The 17,533-nt window shown below is 49.8% G+C and overlaps 1 long non-coding RNA gene across 1 annotated transcript; it reads left to right on the top strand.

The window, feature by feature from the left end:
• Nucleotides 1-10,164, top strand: LOC105541080. The gene is made up of 4 exons (XR_001006296.1): nucleotides 1-158; nucleotides 6,109-6,540; nucleotides 7,159-7,374; nucleotides 8,228-10,164. It is a non-coding gene; the product is annotated as an uncharacterized LOC105541080 (long non-coding RNA).
• Nucleotides 10,165-17,533: the final 7,369 nt, after the last annotated feature.

Raw genomic sequence — 17,533 nt, 5'->3', positions numbered from 1 at the left:
GCTGCCCTTTCCGCCGGCGGCCCCTTTCCTGGCGGTCCCCGGGATGGTCCCTGGAACCCCGAGGACGCCGAGGTTACGGGAAGTTCGGGGACTGGCGGGAGAAGGGGGTGGGTTGTCCGCGGCGAGGGGCGCGGGGCGCATCTTCTCTTCCTTTTATGGTGAGTCCCGGGCGGAGGGCGCTTTCAAAGAGAGGTGGGATTTGCGTTTTATAGCCTGGGCCATAAAGTGGCCCCTTGCTTGTAAACCTGCCCGCATCTTCCCGAGGCTGGGGAGCCGCTAGCAGCCCAGGGCTCCAGGATCCGGGCTCCGAGGAGGGGTTTGCTTTGAAATTTCAAAGAGACGAGCTAAGGGGAGGGGGAGGGGCTCTGAGAATCCGGATTTTAGGGCCGCTCTTCCGAGGTCTCCTCTAAGAAGGCGGGGAGGGGGAGGGGCGGGAAGCGTCCCGGGACTTTGAACACCGCCTCCCACCCGGCGGGAAGTGGGGGCTTGGTTTGTACCGCGGTGACCCCCGCCCCCTCCAAAGCCGCAGAGCTGGGGCCTCGCGCCAGCAGGGCTGGAGATGCCTTCTCGGCGGCTGAGTTTATTTATTATAGGAAGTCATTCGCTTGTGGGGTATTTATGTGATTTGGCGAGTGATGTGCCCGGCCAGGGCCCTCCTTGGCTGCAGCTCCGTGGGAGGACCCGGAGTGGGGTGGGATGGGTGTGATGGGATGGGTCGTGGGAGGAGCGCGTTAGCGCCTGCCCGGGGACCCTCCAGCTCCCGCGGGGACGCGGAGGCGCGCACGCCGTTCGGTTTTCCTGGAAAGTGGAGAAGGAGCGTCCTGGGCCGGTCCTCTGAGCTCACCCGCTTCGGATTGGGGCGGGTCCGTGACGGGGTCACTTAGGACAGGACGTCCCCTCCCCATTCCCTTTCCCCGCCCAGGGCGTTCGCGGTGGGCGCCCACCCCCCAAGCCCCACGGTTCCCAAGGATGCGCCAGGTGCTTCCCGTAGCGTCCTGGGTTGACCCTTAAATAAACAGCACCCGTAGGAGGTGGGCGGCCCTCTCCTCCCGGGGTCTCTCCGGGTCACGATCTTTCAAAGTTCGGAAACTCCCAGGATTGCGTGTGCAATCTCCCGCTACCTCCGGGGCGGGGGGTCTGGGGAGCGGTGAGAGGTCAGAGGAGCGAGTCCCGCGTCCACCGGCCTCGCTTCCCCGCTGCCCGTTTGAGGTTAACTCCACCGAGCAGGGTGGGGTGTGCGGACATCACCGGAGGCCTTGCTGGGGCTTCCCGGGCTGGCGGCGCTCCACCCGGCTTGGGGGGCGGCTGCACGGGCCCTCGCGGTGGGGACGCTGCGCACGGGGCAGGTCTTCCTAGGAAGCGCCCGGGAAGGAGAGGGGGCCCGCCAGGAACCCCCGTCACTGACCAGCCTTCTGCACGCCGTGCAGAAGTGGGCCACTTCCTCGGAGAGTATTGGCTTTTAATTAAAACAAGCCCTACAATTTTTACAGCGGTAAGAAACTTGGGGAAATCTCACCTTTCCACTCATTTATTCATCCGCTCAACAGACATTTGAGCGCCCAGAATCCCAGAAATAATCGGCAGGTTCAGGCACCCACCCCTGAGTCCCTGTCCCTGGGTGCCCTGGGTCTCACTGGGAGGTGCTGGAGGAAGTCGGGTGAGGGAGAAAGTGAAAAAGGAGGTAGAAACTCCGGGCAGTTAGAACAGCACCTTCAACTGTGTCATTTCCCAAGTGAAAAATCGCATGATTTCATTTTTAAAAGAATGTCGTTTTTATTATGATAGTGGGTTTTTTTTGTTTTGTTTTTGTCTAGTAGGTAATTTTCAGAACCTTTAAATTAAAATTGATTCAGCGGAAATCACTTGGCTTTTCTAGAATTTTCCTTGCAAAGGTCCTTCCTGGGCCCCATTTTCCTTCTTTTCCTTTTTAGTGTCTCTCCCTCAGCAGCTATTGGAAATATTTAGTGCAAGGGCGAGAGCCAAACGCCAGGAGCTGGGTGTGAAGTATTTGAGAAAGTGCCTCCTAATTGATCTTTTCTGTGCTGTTTTAATTCAGCCGTGTTCAGGCCCATTATTTTAGCTATAACCACTTCAGATTGCCTTTTTCTCTCGTTTTTTATAAAAATGTAGGCAGAAGTGCTTCACCCTGTCCAGCTGAGATGGAAACCAACAAATAGACTTTATTATAGAGAAATGAGGGTTCTGAGAAATCAGCAACTGGAAGATAAGTCTGTAACTAATAAATGAAAAGGCTCTTTTGATGGCCCCAGCTGAAAAGATATTTTATTTTATTTTTTTTTCCTGTGTGTGGGATTTGAGATGTGTGAGTCTAAGGAGCAGCCGGGGTCCCCCGCTGCTCAGCCCTGGCTGGCAACCGACCCCCCTCTGGCAAATGTTATGGAGAATTGGGAGGAATTTTATGGCTGTCTTTCCCTCAGCTCTTTTTTCTTTTGTCTTCTTTGAAGAATGACTTTAGACATTTTATTTACATATTTAACCATGGATGAAAGAGGGAAAAGAAAGCTTTGGAGCTGTCGTGGGAATAGTGATATGTTTAAATTAATGGAAATCTTATTAGGCTTCTAAAATTTTGAGCAAAGGTTTTTAATGAAACTTTATAATTAAACATGATTTCACATAACGTGCAGAGACAAGGAATATGTTTTTACCCCCAACCACCTAAAAAATATCTGTCTATCAGAAAGCTATCAGTAAACACTATCTACCTTCAAGTTCTTGCAAACGTTCACCAGGGAAAGTATGAGGTTTTTGAAAGAGAATATTTCAGGAGTCAGGCAGTGTTTTGAACAAGAACTAAATATTTTTTGGAGGTGGAGGGGATTTGAAAGAGAGGCCCAGTTTCATTCCATTTAAACTCACAAAGTCAAAAGTATAAAGTACTTTGACACGGATATTGCTAAAAATCAAAGTTGTATCTTTTCTCATTATGTAATAGTCAATGGAAATTATAAACACTGTGCGAGGTTTTCTGAAATGGGATTAGAGAAAACCCAAATAATCTCTTTAAGATAAAAAAGTACTGAGTCTTTCAGCAATAGAAATAAATTAAACCATAAGCTTAGCATGTTACAAGCTGATTGCGAGAGTAAACTCGTGGAAGCGGAAGGAAGCTCATAAACAGAAATCGTGCTGGTGAGGGTTGAGCTAGAAAGTGGTTCAGGCTGTGGTAATGCCTTTTCAGTAACTGCTGCTTGAATGAGCTCTCCTGGCACATCCAAGTGTGAGGATCCACGTTAAGTGATTCTTGTGTTTCTTCTCTCGTCTTCTCGGGTCGTCAATCTTTGTATTTAGTCCGGGACATTTCCAATTCTACCTTCAAGTATAAGAATGAAAACTGATCTATTTACCAATAATTGCTTCACATGCAGAGAGGTCTGATGTGAATAGGCCTTATTTTCTCTGACCTCATCTAGTATCAAGTTTCTGCAGAAGCTTATCAGATATAAAACATGCACAGAAAATTATGTTTTCTGATCAAGTAGGCATGCTCCCCGTGGCGTACCCCCATCTTTTTCTCCAGGGAAAATACCTTTAGTGATCTGAAGTGATACTTAGCAAAGAAAACACACTTTGTTCCACCAGAAAGGCCATGCAAGTTGCAGCGAATTCAACAGGCGCAGAAGTTTTAATTCTGCCTAAAAACACTGGTGGTGAGATGTGGAGGGGTGGGGAAGGTGAGAAATGAACCCCAAAGCACCCCCATCCTAAAGCGGGTGAGTGGGGTGTCCGACGTGGCTCCGGCGCAATTTAGGCAGCTATTTTATGGCCATTTCCCTTGAAATGTGGTTTGAAATATTACCAAAGGTTCCACGGGGTGCATTAGTGTGAATTGCAAATCAGAGCATTGATTTAATCCTCTTTCAAGGCCGGGCTTTGGATCGCTGGCGTCGACTGGCTCCCCACTGCTCCTGGCTCAGGAGGGACCATTCAAGGGGGCAGCTTCCCGCCTCTATTCCCACACTCCAAAAAACAACACCGCAGACAGACACCCTCCAACTAAATTAGATTAAACTCCTTCTCTTCCACAGTGTATTAGCCTTTTTGCTGCCCAAGCCTCCTTACGCAGCCCCTCCTCATTTAAAGACACAGATTTCTTTTTCATCTCTGCAACAACTGCAGCGACAATAACAACAAACATCATCATATATATATATAATATATATACACATATATATATTTTAAAGAGACAAAGCCAACCTTCTATCTAAGTGCTCTTACATGACAAGGACATTATCTGTTTAAAATCCAGGAGAGCTTCTCCTGCCTGTTCTGAAACTCAAACAAATTCACCCTTAACCTGGGGCAGAGCTAGCCCCTATTGACAGTGCTTCAACCTGTAATTCTGTACTGGGCTGTTTCTGGAAGAATTCTATGAGAAAAGAGACATCACAGAATTCCAGAAACAGGACACAAAAGAGCATGTGCATGTGTTGTTTTGGTTGGTGTTTGTATTCCCAGCAGCTTGAGTGGAGGGTTTATCGGAAGCACGTGCCCATTCTGTGAGTTCGGACTTCATACTTGGCCTTAATTGCTTTGCTGCTTGTCCCCTCCCTTAGCTGTTTGGGATGTGCTGATTTAATTACTCACTCACCTTCCCATCTGTTTTCTTTCAGGTTCCCTCCTGTACCCTGGGACCGTTTTCTTTTGCCTGCTCTGGGAGCTGAGTGGGTCAGCTCGTCACAGGCCTGCAGCCCCTGTATAGGTGACAGAGGAGGCAAAGATGACACAGAGAAGCTGTCCCTTCAGGGACAAAGCGGGGACACCCACGAGCCTGGCTCTGCCTTACAAAGAAATGAGAAGGAATCCTGTTCCTGCTTTTCACCTTAGGTGGACTCTGAGTCTGCGGCCACTCACCAAACACGTGAGCAGCCCGACACCACAGTGATGAGCAGGGCAGGAAACCATCCAGATGCGTGGGTCTGATTCCCCCTCTTCCACTTTCTAGCCCTGTGACCTCAGATATGCCACTTCTAATCGCCTTGCCTCAGTTTTCTCATCTGTAAAATGGGACCAGCAGAGTTCCCACTTCCCAAGGCACGATGAGGATGATGTCGTAACACACTCGGAAGCATTGATTGCAATACCAAGCACCAAACAAGTGCTCAGTGATGAGTAGCTGTCATTACTGTTGAAATGCAATATGAACGGAAGGAGAGAACACAGTAAGGAGAGGCACTGGAACGTGACATTTGTGGGGAGGAGTTTGGGGACACGTCGGTGTCAGGCACACAGTAAGTAACACAAGCTGAGAATCAGGCAAGCAAATAATGAAAAGGCTAACAAGAGCCAAGGCTGACAGAGCATTCGACAGGTGCTGCCTTAAGCCTTGATAGGAAGCAGCTCACTGCCTCCTCACAGGTACCCTGGGAAGCCGGTCCAGAGAAGGTTTCCATTTCAGAGATGAGGAACTGGGGCTGGGGAGTCCGAGTCACCAGACCCAGGCCACGGGGCTACTGGGGTTGGAACCAACACCAGTCCACTCCCCCAGGGGCTCAGGCACCTATGCCTGGCCTCCTGCTCTCCACGGAGATGCAGGCACAGTCGGTACTTGTGATGGAGCCTGACTTTCAGAATGGGGCCCCATTCTGCTCTCCTGTCCGTAGCCAGGTGACGATCAAGTCATGGCCGATGGCTTTGCTCAGGGACTCCTAGCCTGGGGTGAGGCTGCCACTTTCCTATCATGTTGATATTCCCCGTGATGGTGTCTGAAGGGATCCTTCAGAGCCAAAAACAGGGAGGAAATGATGGAAGAAGCAATGTGGGAGGTATTAATGTGTGTTCGTTTAGCCATGTCCTCAGCTGTGTGACCTCAGGCAAGTTACTTAACCTCTCTGAGACTCTGTTTCCTCTGCTGTAAAATGGGAACAATGACACCTACTTTATCAGATTTGGGGTAGGGATTAAGTGAGATAACTCAGTAAGCTCTGAGAACCCAGTCGGCCACATAATGCTAGCCCTTTGGGATTCACTGGTCTGTAAACTTTCTGGTTAGTTGGCTTTTCTTTGTTGAATTCATTTGTCTTTACGGGCTGAAAGGCAAGATGGTTTACTAATAGCATCACTTACAAGTCTTTCTCTTTTCTGTAGGGCTGCTACACTTGTGTGTCCCTTCTTCCTTGAATTTAACCAGGAGTGAGCAGTGGACAGCTTCTTCCTTGTGAGAAGGAGGTGAAGCAGGACCTGAAATCCCGTGCTCAGCTCCCACAGCCCCTGTGTCCAGGACAAGTCCTTTGCTGACTCAGCAGCAGACGCCACCCGGAGCCCTTCGGGAGCCTTTCCCTGTTCTTCCAGCATGGATCGGAAATTCCGTTCCCACTGTCCACAGCCTCCCAGATATAGCTCCGGTTCCAGCCTCATGTGATAGCGTGAAGAGAAACGGTGGTTCCAATAGCTGTGTGCTCTGCTCCCCTTATCCCAAACGACAGTTTAAATGCACAATTACACTTTTCTCTAGGGCCCAAAATAGGATAGGAAAGGTGGGTTTGCTCTCCTGAATGCCTGTCACCCTTGTTTCATAAGGTGAGATTGGGGAAGGGCTTGGCCACTGCCCTGGCAGCTGAGAAACCAACTTTAGGAATAAAGGCACTTTCTCCCCTCTGACAAATGTCCACTCTGTCCCCTCTGACAGATGTCTGTCCATCTGCTGGCAGGTCAGTCTCTGTGATATATACATTATATATGTGCACGTGTGTGTGTGTGTATATAATACACATATATTCACATGTGTATACTGTACACATATACAACCTATATATATATAGGTTATATATGTACACGTGTGTGTGTATTATACACACAAACATACATATACATACACACATATATATACACACAAACATATGTAATCTAATTATGGAGCTGCATTTCCGGCTCATGCATGTCGTGCGCACACACGCAGGCACAGTCATTAGCTTTCAGAGCTGACACATTAGGAGGCTGCATCCCCAGCCTCCTCGTGGCTGACTGATGTCTGCTCATGGTTGACGTGTCCACTAGGCTGCCTCCTACTCAGGGGCCCCCTCCCCAGCCCCTTGTCCTGGAGCAGCCTTACTCTTATTTTGTTTGTTGTACTTTTTCCACCCGTCGATTGTCTTACTTGTCTGCTTACGTGTTTATTTTCTGTTCCTCCTCCACCAGGAAGTCAGTCCCAGAACAGTTGTTCTGCTCCCTGCCTTCTAGTAAGTACTGCTCTGAGTGTGCTTGCTTTGCCAGATGGTTAAAATAGAGCAGGGGATAGACGGATAGACGTCTCCACCCTCACGGAGTTCGCCTTCCAGTGGGAGGAGGTGATGGGCAGGGGTCTGCACATGTGCGTGGTAGAGCGTGTTCCACAGTGAGTGGCATGCGGGGCAGGTGAGTAGCTCAGTGCCATCTGGAGGGCTAGGAAAGGGGGTTGCAGATTTCAGCAAGATGAGCAGGGAAGGCCTTGATGAGAAGGAGACCATTGAGCAAAGACACCAGGAGTGGGTGCAGAGAGCTGAGGGCACTTCTGGAAGTGCCTGCTGGGATCATGGGGTGTCTGCCAGTGCCACAGCCCTCAGGTGCCACTGTACCTGGGGTTTTTGAGGAAGAACAAGAGGGCCAGTGGCTGGAAGGCAGGGCATTGGGGCCAGCATCAGAAGGTAGGTGACAGAAGAGGTGTGCAGAGAGGTAGTGGGAGGGAAAGAAATCGGGCCATGATGGCATCTACGGGCCTTTTGATTTTGACTCTGAGTGAAATGGGGAGCCATGGAAGGTTCTGGAGAGAGAGGAGAGCCGTGCTCTGACTTCAGTCTTCCCAGCCCCTTCTGGCTACTGCGTCAAGGACATATAGCGGCAGGGGACGAGTGAAGCAGAGAAACAGGAGACAGCCACAGTGGTTCAGAGGAGACAGGATGGTGGCTTGGACCCCGGAGGCAGAAGAGAACATCGTCAGCAGGGCTTGGGTTCTGCTTAGAGAACCACCACGCAAACCTGGGCTGGCTGTCCATTTTGACCATGGACCAAGTCTGTCCATTTTGATGGAAAATTCATTTTTCTTTTTTTTTTTTTTGAGACAGAGTCTTGCTCTGCCACCAGGCTGGAGTGCAGGGGTGCGATCTGGGCTCACTGCAACCTCCACCTCCCGGGTTCAAGCGATTCCCCTGCCTCAGCCTCCTGAGTAGCTGGGACTACAGGTGTATGCCATCACGCCCAGCTATTTTTTTTTTGTGTGTGTGTGTTTTAGTAGAGACAGGGTTTCACCATGTTGGCTAGGATGGTCTCGATTTACTGACCTTGTGATCCACCCCCTTCAGCCTCCCAAAGTGCTGGGATTACAGGCGTGAGCCACCGCGCCCGGCCAGAAAACTCATTCTTCTACTCCATCCTACTGTTTTCCCTAAGAGAGAAAAAGTAAAACACCGCCACCACCAATAGCAAAAAGCTGGCACCCTCTCCATGACTTTTCATATCTACACATTTGTACAGCTTTATTTTTAAGCCTTGTGAAATTCTATGCATGAGAGACCTCAGCTAGGTTTAGGGAGTTCTAGGGTTTGCAGAGTAAATGAAGTTTCTCCCTAGAATTAGGGAGGGTAGAGACAGGCAGAGAGCTGAATCCTAACAGCCGCTGTCCTCAGATCCCCCGTTTCTGAGAGTCACTTGCTGAGTGCTTCTAGTGAGTTAAGTGGTGTTCACCCAAAAGACGTGTTCACGTCCTGATCCTGGGAACCTGTGGCTGTGATCTTATTTGGAAAAAGCTCTACATGATGTCGCTGCAGAAGTAATCACGTTAAGGATCTCGAGAGGACATGACCCTGAATTATCTGGCTGCGCTTGAAATCCAGTGACTGGTGATGTTGTAAGAGAAAGACAGAGGGAGATTTAAGATATGAGAGAAGGCCACGCTGAGACTGGAGTGATGTGGCTGTGAGCCAAGGATGCCTGGAGCCGCCAGGAGCTGGCAAAGGCAGAAGAAGCCTCCTCTGGAGCCTTTGGTGGGTGCACAGCCTGGCAGATACATTGGTTTTGGACTTCTGGCCTCCAGGGCTGTGAGAGAATACACTTCTGTGGTTTCAAGCCACCCAATGTGTGCCCCTGGAAAGCCCAAATAGGGCGAGACCTTTTGCCAAGTGGTCTCCGAGTGTCACGTCATCGAATTCTCTCCCAGGCTCGTGCCATAGTCTTCCCACTTAAGAGGAAACGGAGGTTCTGGGACACAGCCGATCAGTGGCGGGGCCCGACTTTCAACCCAGCCCTCATGGGGTTAGAGAACCCACTTTCCCCGTGGGACCTGCGGCCTATGCCAAGGATGCCTGTTCATCTCTCCCGGGCCCAGGAGTGGGCCTTCTGGCCTAGAAGTCAAGGAAAGCCAGTCTTTCGGTTTCAAGGTTGCCCATTAGTGGAGTCAAGCAAAAATGGTGTGTTGCTCTTCCTCCTGAGCTCAGCCTGGGAGCACGGCCTTAACGTGTGCTTAGTGGATCCCAAGACAGCAGCATGGCGGTGGCAGCATTGCAGCCTTAGCTCCTGCAGCTGTGCTTGTGAAGACAGCAGTGAGTGGCTTCCCTCTGTGACCACCTCGGATCCTGAGTTTCACTGGGGCTGGGATCCGTGCATCTTGCAGTTGGCTAGAAATTTCCCGGGCTTTCCCTCCCTTCCCTGTGCAGGGCACTGGGTGTGAGGCATTGCATCCGTTCTTCTGCCCACCTGCTTCCCCCTAAGAGTGTGAGCTGCATAAAGGCAGGAACCAGACAGGAGCCTCCACGTGTTCCCAGTTCAAGGGCAGCGTTCCGTGTGTGTTTCTTCAGTAATTCAGTGAACGACTTACTCTTCACGGACACTGCACACACTCGGCCCTGCCGTCTCCGGAGCTGGGAGGTGTGGAGCTGGCTGCTGACATATTTATGCACCAAGGAGGGACGTGGGAAACAGGAGGAGTCCCGGGGCTCCAATGCAGAGGAGCCTCTTCATTCCCTCTACCGTGGCCGTGCAAGGGACAGCACCTTGTGGGATTGTGTCCTCCACCCAATTAGCATTAGTTTGCTAAGGATAATGGCCTCCAGCTCCATCCATGTCCTTGCAAACGACATGATCTCATTCCTTTCAATGTCTGCATAGTATTCCATGGTGTATATGTACCACGTTTTCTTTATCGAGTCTGTCATTGATGGGTGCTTCGGTTGATTCCATGTCTTTGCTACTGTGACTAGTGCTGCAGTGAGCATTCGCGTGCATGCCTTTATGGTGGAATTATTTCTATTCCTTTGGGTGTATACCCAGTCATGAGATTCCTGGGTCAAATGATATTTCTGCCTCTAGGTCTTTAAGGAATTTCTACGCTGTCTTCCACAATGCAAATGAGACATTATTGAAAGTGTAAAGGGGGCTGCTAATTACGCTGGGGCAGGCAGGGCGAACCAGGACCCTGCCAGGCGAGTCTAGGCCATGGCCCCACACCAGAAGATGAGGGCTGGAGACTCCTGGAGAGGAATTTGAGTGGTGAGACCACCTGCATTCATTATGCATCAACTCTGCCAGTGACAGTCCCCAGTAAACCCATCAAACATGAACCTAGGTGCTGTTGGGAAGGTCTTTGGATGCCATTAACATCTACAATGAGTTGGCTTTCAGTACAGGAGATTATCCTCAAGGATGTGGGCAGGCCTCATCCAGGGAGCTGAAAGGCCTTGAGAGCAGAACTAGAATTTTGGAGGAGGATGAAGTGTTGCCCCTGGACCGCAGCATCACCTCCTGCCTGGGAATTTCCAGCTTCCTTTTCAGACTTCGGACTTGCCTCCAAGCTCCCAGAATCCCATAAGCCAATTCCTTGCAATGCATCTTTTAATATATTTACATCCTATTACAGGTTGTGTTTCTCTGTCTGGACCAGAACTGATGAGGAGGACTGAAATTCCAGGCTTGGTTGTACAACATATGAGTGAGGTCATTTGGGTCTGGGCAGCTGGGGCGTCCTTGAGGTGCATGAGTGTGACCTCCACCAAGGTGCCTGGTTGTCTGGGATTGGGGGGCTGCCATCCAGCCCACACCGAACTCCTAGGCTGTGCACCCTGGCATGGGTCTGTGTCTGGCTCAGGGAAGGGCTCTCTTCTCTCTCCAATGTACATAGAGACCTTGAGATCCCATCCACCTAACCATGTGCCCCTCGGAGGCCTCCTCTGAGAGGGGACACTTTTCCTGATTCTCACAAAGGCCAGTGGCTACCTTGTAGATAGCCTTGGATGTGTTAGGACACTTTTCTGAACATCAGTTCCTTATCTGTAAGATGGGAGTTGTGTCCTCAATGGGTAATTAGAGATGACTCATGAGAAAAGCCTATCACAGTATCTACCACGGGGACACTCACAAGTGCTGATCTTTGCTGGTGTTGCTGCATTTGTTATTGAATGCATTCATTAGGAGTCTTGATAGGAAGTGACAAAAATCCAACTCAAATTGGCTTACACTAAACAAGATTCCTGCGTCTGGGAGTATAAAGGGTGACGCTTTGGCAGAGGCTGGCTCTGGAAAACGAGGACGCACGTTTGTGCCCCGCTTTCCTCTGTGCTGCGTCCTTCTCTTCAAGGCCTCCCCCGGTTTGGCAAACACGGCCCCAGCAATGCCAAGCTGAGGGCATCCTTTTAAGAAAGACCCTTTCCTCCATGCGTGTCAGCAAAAGTCCCATGAAGCAGTATGAATGGCCCAGTTTGGGTCATGGGCTCGCCCCTAAACCAGCCGCTCTTAATGGATTAGTTCCAGTTGGACAGGCCGTGGTCTTGGACTCTTTGGGTGTGTGTGGGAGGGAAGATTCATTGAACCTCATCTCTACTACATGGTACAGCTCCCTGGAAGAAAGAGGGGCTCCATTACCAAAAGGAAACAAGGAATTTTATGGGAAACCGTATTATCACTACTACAATCTACCATGTTATACATAAGAAATGCACCTCGATCTCAACGCATGGTCTTGAGAGGGGTGCAAGCTGAATCCAATTCCCAGCGTCTAGGTCAGTGTCCCTCGTGGGGGAACTGCCTTACTTAAGATTCCTTTGGATAGGTAGGGCAGAAGACCAAGCTACGCTGGATAATGAAAAGAAAGAGAGAAATTCACTGGCTTGTGGAATTGAAAAGCCGAGATCCAGCTGTGCTTTTAAGCCTGAGCCATTCTCCAGCTCTTGGCTCTGCCTCTCGCTGTCTTGGCTTCACCCTCCGCAGACTACCCTGCAAGGACTGAGGGGGAGTCTCATTGGACTGGCTCAGGTCGTGTGCCTAGTTCTGAACCATCCACTGTTTCCAGAGCGATGGGGTATCCTGATCAGGTAGGAAGAAGTCAGACCTCTCTGAGCTAACTGTGCTGAGAATCGGGTAGAGGAGGTCCCCCCAAAGTAAAGCTGGGCACTGCAGTACAGGAGAAGGGTTATCACTGGTTGCTAAGCAACCATAAAGTAACCAACATCTCATGTGGGTTGGGATTTGCCCCTGTGAATAGATAGGTGGCACTTGGAATTTAAATGCAGCACATCCAGTGCTCAAGCTCCTGGGCTTCGTCTGCTCTGCACTTTTTCCTCTGCCCTTTGGGCTAAAGCCATTGGGTTTGGGACAGAAGGGGAGAGCTGGTACCTCTTCCCTTTTTGGCCCAGGAAGGGTGTTTCTCCATCATTTCACGGATCAAAGTCATTAAGTCTGAGTAATTCTTACAAACCAGATCCGGGAAGAATCTAGGAGTGGGCTCTCTGTAGGTTAGAATGCCTCAAGCTGCAGGTAACAGAAGACTTGACTGGAAATGCCTTCAACAGTGAAGGGATGTATCATTTGCTAGAAGGAGAAATTCTACAGCTGGGATGGTTCCAGGGTTGGTTTTTTTGGCAACTCAGAACTTCATTGAGGTTCTGGATTCATTTCTTCTTTCTGCTGTGCCATTTCCAGCCTGTTGACTTGGCCTGGGCCAGCTGTCCTCTCACGCTCATGATTGCTGCCTCTGCTCCTGCCATCACATCCACAAGCAGTGCCTGTTCAGTGGAACAAAAGGAAATCAAAAGAGGAATCACATTGTCCTGTGTCTCTACGATGTTTTTTTTTTTTTTTCTTAATCATGAAAACTGTTCCCAGAAACCCCACAACAGACTTTCTGTTTCATCTCATTGGCCAGAACAGCATCACAGGAGACTACTGGGATTGGTGTAGACCAGCTAGGAGGCACCCTTAGAGCCCGTGGAGGAGGGCAGGCATCCAAGCAGAGCTGGGCCTCAGCGGGCAGGGGAGGACAGGGACTGGCAGGTGTCCTTTGGTCACTCAGAGGACTTCCTTCAGTCCTCCCGGAGCTGGTCAGCATAATTAACTGAGAATGGCAGCACTTGGATGGCCGTGGTTGCTTTGTCTCCAGTGAGTGCCCCGGGAAACCATCTCTTTGGTCGCCATACGGCTATTTGGTGAGCTGCTTGCTGGGGTGAGCTGCTGCTGGATGGGTGTGGTTGAAACTGGAAGGGTAAGGTCCCAAAGCCACTGTCTGCCCCTCGGTGATGGCAACAGGTAGCCCCGACTCCAACTTCCATGCAAATCTGTGGGAATTGGAACACGGTATCAAGGGGAACAGGGGAGTCAGGCCATCAGGGCCCCACTGAGGAAGGCACCTGTTGTACCATATTTTGGCAGCTTGAATGTGTATCCACTGGCCTAGGGAGTGGCTTAATTACCAGTGTAATAGCAGGTCCACTTACAGCTGCAGGTTTCATCGAGGAAAAAGCATTGTTGCAAAACCCATCTGATGTGGTTGAGTGGCGAGGCCACGGTCACCGTGGATTTTAAGTGCTTGGTAAAGTGTGTGGAAAAAGAAAAAGCACAAGTCATACTTGGTAGAGGACATTTTCCTTCCTAGATGCCAGGTGTGAAAGGATGCCAGGAATATTCTCTGCTCTTTCCTCCTGCTTCCTGAAGGACTGAGTCCACACTAGCTATTATCAAACAAACAAACTTCCAGGGGAAAAGACCTCAGAACCTATACGTTCTTTATAATCAGAATCACAGCTATACATTCTTTATAATCGCAGCTATACATTCTTTATAATCAGAAAGTGCTTTCCGGCCAGGCACGGTGGCTCATGCCTGTAATCCCAGTACTTTGGGAGGCCGAGGCAGGTGGATCACCTGAGTTCAGGAGTTCAAGACCCCCTGGCCAACATGACAAAACCCCGGCTCTACTAAAAGTGCAATAATAATAATAATAATAATAATAATAGCCAGGCGTGGTGGCAGGCACCAGTAATCCCAGCTACTCAGGAGGCTGAGGCAGGAGAATCGCTTGAACCCGGGAGGTGGAGGTTGCAGTGAGCCGAGATCACACCACTGCATTCTAGCCTGGGCGACAGAGTGAGACTCTGTCTCAAAAAAGAGAAGAGTGCTTTCCTCTGTGTTACTGAGGTCCCTGCTGCTCTGCTAACTCCTTCTCAACCTGAGAGGTAAATCAGGTGCTTTAACCTCTGTGTGGTCCATGTGCTGGGTACCTACTACATCAAATCTCCCTATGCAGAGAGAATTGGACGGGAGCACTGTGTTCCCGAGTGGCTCGTGGGCCAAGGGGAGAGACAGCAAAACCAACACATGCCACAGAGCTGCCTTTTATATGAATTCAAATTCTGGGATTTCGGACTAGGGCAATCTGACAAATATTCATGGACTTTCACTAGACCAAAATTGGAATAAATACCACACACACCCCAATTTTAAAATTAGTAAAAACATGTGATTTTAAAGCAGGCTACCTACGTTAATAGTAAACCACATCTTCCCTAATGTGGAAAGTCAGTGCCATTTGAGCTGGTCAACAGAAATACAGAACAATTCCTCAGTGATGTGTGCTTTGCAAAAATCAGCCTTGAATTATGCAGGTTTGAAATAGGCAAACTCTTCCTAAACAAATTCTTTGCATACAATACCTCCACCCCTTATTCCAGTATAATATTTAAACTCTGCTAGATGTCCACTTAGTTCTTTCATCAATGTGAAGTTATTTCATTAGGAGTCAGCAACTATGCCCTGGGATCTGACCCAATGCCTGTGTTTGTAAATAAAGTTTTATTGGCACACAGCCATACCCATTCATTTACAATTCGCAGATGGTCACTTTCTCACTCCAATGGAGTAGTGGCCACAAAAACCATCTGGCCCAGATGTCTAAAACATTTATTATCTGGATCTTTATAAGAAATGTTTGCTGGCTTTAGGATGAGGAGTTTCATCACTGGGATAAGCGACTCCATTTGCTTGTGCCTATGGAGATTTCTCAGCCTTGTTGCACCTTATTGCTATAACTCTGTGACATATTGTTGGCCTCTATACCACTTCTCAGCTGTCTGGCCTGAGAGCTCTGTCCAGACAGATTGACAAAGGCCAGTACCTGGTGAAGAAGGCAGCATCTGAGGGGAGTCAGGGATGCAGTCATTCACCCTTTCGTTCAGTCATTCAGCGAGTGTGCAGCACGCGTCATCTCTGTGCAGGCACTGTGTTAGGAACTGCAGATGTAGCCACGGCCAGTAGAAAGGGCACCTGTTCTCCTTTTGGGTTTGTTTATTTGTTTTTTGAGACACAGCCTCACCGTCTCCCAGGATGGAGTGCAGTCGCACAATCTAAGCTCACTGCAACCTCTGTCCCCCAGGTTCAAGCAGTCCCACGGCAACCTCCCAAAGACTGGGATTACAGGCATGAGCCACCATGTTCAGCTGGCACCTGTTCTCACTAGGATGGATATCATAGTGGGGGAGACGTAGGATGGACAAATTGGCAAGGGGGATAAGTTCAGGCACTGCTGTGTGCTGTGGGGATAATAAAACAGGAAAGTGGGACGAACTGTGGGGATGGGGACAGGGGGAGGGTACCTGCTTAGCTGGGGTGGTCAGGGCTGGCTCTGAGGAGGTGACGCGTCCCTGAGAGCTGAAGGATGAGGACAAGGCGGCCAGGCAAAGGTCTGGCCGGGAGGCTCTGCCAGTGCCTTCGTGCTATTGTTCTTTGTTGATGCACTGGCCCAGGAAGCACTTGTGCCCCATCATGGCGCTAGAATATTAACAAGTCCTGGCCCTGTCACCATGCAGGAATTCAGAGGTGGCCTAACAGAATGGTTAGATTTCTTGGGTTTAAATCCTGGCTTCACTGCTTAGGAGCTGTGTGACTATAGACAAGTTGATGAGCCTCTCTGAGTCTTGGTTTCCTTAACAGCAAAATGGGGATAATAATTGTAGCTGCGTTATAAGGTTGTGATGAGGACTCTGTGAACAACGTGTAAAGGCTGTAACACCCTGCCACATACACAGGTTTTGCACCACAGCCCTCAGGGTACAATTCACGTAGACCTCAGAGGTACAGAGACAGTGCAGAGCATGCGCTCAGATCACCCTGAGTCAGAGGCGTAGACGGAGTGCGTGTGAGCCAAGCCCAGGACTGCACAGCAGGTGTTCCAGAATGCAAGGGGGATTTGTTTTGCTGTGTGGGGTAGAAAAAAGTTATTTGGGAAGAATTCCCAGAAGAGGCGACATTTAACAGTCTTAGAAAGGTGGTTAGGAATTCCTCAACCTGAGCAAAGGTGGCGGGGGTGCCAGGTGAGGGAACGGAATGCACAAAGGTGCGGTGTCTTGAAGCTCCGTGGCACCCCTAGGGAGGGAAGAGGATCTGCAGGGGTGCCATTGGTGTGTGGCGAGATCAGATGCGGGTGCCAAAGATTACACTGATAACTTTGGGAGGAGAGCGGGTGAAGGTGGAGAGAAGGCCGAGAAGCCACGTGGGTATCACTGAAACAGTTCAGGGCAGCAAGGGCGACGGCAACGACTTTGGAAATGAAGAAAGAGAAGAATGGTGAAGAAAAAAGGATGTGTCAATCCAGTCAGGCCAGCCCTGCTCAGAGCCTGCTGCAAACAGCCCTGTTTGTGTTGGCCGGTCTGTGCTTCCATCAGCCAGGGTGACTCACTTGTGTTTAGTTTGAAGCGAGAACCTAAGGCTGAGTCCTTTGGTTCCGACCTCTAACGCAAGTGCTCCATATAGATGTAGCATTTTCTGACTTTCCTTAGAAGCTATGATGATGCTGGGCCCAAATATCCACCCTTGGATGTTTCGAACTCTCAGCCATGGGCCCTTCACCAAACCTGCAATGTTAATCATCTTCCCACTTCCAACGTCCCTCTCCTTTGAGACCCCACTGATCAGTGAGTTCTCCCAGCATGCCAGAGGTCCCAGGCATTCAAGAGACATTTGAAAATGTTCTCCACCTGGTAGGTGAGATTCGGGTTTGGTGAATGGAGTTCTGGTGTGAGCCGGGTGCCCCACGTACTGGATCTGATGGTATCTCTGGCTGGCCTGTGTGATGGCCCCAGCGGTCACTCAGCACTTGAAATGCGACCAGCCCAAATGGAGATGCATGGCAGGGAGAAATCACCCAGGACCCCAAAGAGTCATCATCCCATTAGTAATATTCATATGGATCCTACATTGAAATGAGCATCATTTGGATCATCGAGTTAGATAAAATGTTATCACAATTCATTTTACATGCTGCTTTTTTTTTTTTTTTTTT

This window comes from Mandrillus leucophaeus, unplaced genomic scaffold (genome assembly GCF_000951045.1).
Source record: "Mandrillus leucophaeus isolate KB7577 unplaced genomic scaffold, Mleu.le_1.0 Scaffold232, whole genome shotgun sequence".
NCBI lineage: Eukaryota > Metazoa > Chordata > Mammalia > Primates > Cercopithecidae > Mandrillus > Mandrillus leucophaeus.
Note: the sequence above shows the minus strand (reverse complement) of the source record. Positions and strands in the feature narration are given on the sequence as shown.